At 32.8% G+C, this 1,451-nt stretch overlaps 1 protein-coding gene across 1 annotated transcript in view; it reads left to right on the top strand.

The window, feature by feature from the left end:
* The window catches only part of LOC106514096 (protocadherin gamma-A11), a 4,998-nt gene that overhangs the window by 3,276 nt on the left and 271 nt on the right, over positions 1–1,451 (top strand). The window lies entirely within an intron of this gene.

The following is a 1,451-nucleotide window of genomic DNA, read 5'->3' as shown; positions in this document are numbered from 1 at the left end:
GCTGTGTACCAGGCGGAAATGGCATTTTGGCACAATTTAGCCAAATCTACCCAAAACTGTGCCAAATGTTTTTTGTTGTTTTTTTTTAATAAAATATAATCTGGTCTAATAAAAGTGATAATTTCTATTGTAGGCCTCATTCTGCATATGACATAACCTTTTCTTTTTACATTTACACTGTGCATCATCAAAATCTACCATTGTGCACACCTTGAAATCACTGAATGGAACCTAACTCCGCCTCGACGTTTTACGCATGAGGTCTATTATTTATACTCTCGGTTACGCACAAACTACACGTCACCAAACAAAGAGTAACACAGTGTCAAGATATATCCCTGGATTTGTGAGAGCTTCATCTTTTCAAAGATACCAAAGATACGGAAAACTTCCTGATACTGAAACGGTCCGCGACGGTTCAAGTAACTTGCAAATGTTTATATAGCTCTAAAATAATAAATATTTATCCAAAATAATTTGGGGACTCGTTTTAAAAATATCAAAGATACCTTTTGTGACGGATTTAGAAAAAAATTGGAAAAATAAGTTTTACACCTACTTTAGCAAACAACAATGAATGACACCACCTGCTTGCCCTGCAGGGCCCGTCGGGCTCTGATCCAAAGAAAAGAGCTTATGGCTTGTAGTGTTTTTAACTGTTTTTTATGGCGAATAATTTTTGAAATATAAATGTATAACTGTTTATTTATTTATTTATTTATTTATTTAGAAATATAAATATATATCTTGTTCAGAAATCCTCTTCTCGTTCTGCGTAGTTATTGCACCTGCTGGTGGCACTTATTTGGGGGTTTTGTTTCATAGTTCATAATGATTTTGTAAGATCCATTTTTTTCCTCATTTTCCAGTGTCTTGTTAACATAGAAGTATAAATTTGTCACTGGTCTCTGATCTTTTGTTTTCCTTACTAATTTATTTGTATCACAGCGCTGTTGAAGCACAAGACTATAACTTAAATGTGTAAAATCCACGGTGAAGTGTCTAAATGTTTTGTAGAACTTGACTAGATTATTAGTCGGGAAATAACTTGTACTAATTCAACACTTTGTTGTATGTTTTGATGTTACATGATCTTTAAGGAAATATTTATTTATGTTATTCAGTCGTATGTAGATAAGTGTGCACGGTTTGACGTGATTTATTAGACACAAGTCATGAAGCCAGTGTGTCTGTTTCAGTACTTTGGTCAGCGACTCTTTCAACGTGCTACTCATTTATTTATTTTTTTTCATTGAGATTTTTTCATCCATTTTAATTGTGAGATGTTCATATATTATAACGTTTCAGAATGCACTGTGATGTTTATGGTAAACTGCATTGTTTTAAAGGTTGAGACTTCTCAGTTTTTCCAAACATTAGGTATAGTATGCTTAAATTTTATTTAAATAATTTCTGGCTAGAGCTGATCAATTCTCCATATGTTTAAATAC

The sequence above is a fragment of the Austrofundulus limnaeus genome, unplaced genomic scaffold (genome assembly GCF_001266775.1).
Source record: "Austrofundulus limnaeus strain Quisiro unplaced genomic scaffold, Austrofundulus_limnaeus-1.0 Scaffold1, whole genome shotgun sequence".
Lineage (NCBI taxonomy): Eukaryota > Metazoa > Chordata > Actinopteri > Cyprinodontiformes > Rivulidae > Austrofundulus > Austrofundulus limnaeus.
Note: the sequence above shows the minus strand (reverse complement) of the source record. Positions and strands in the feature narration are given on the sequence as shown.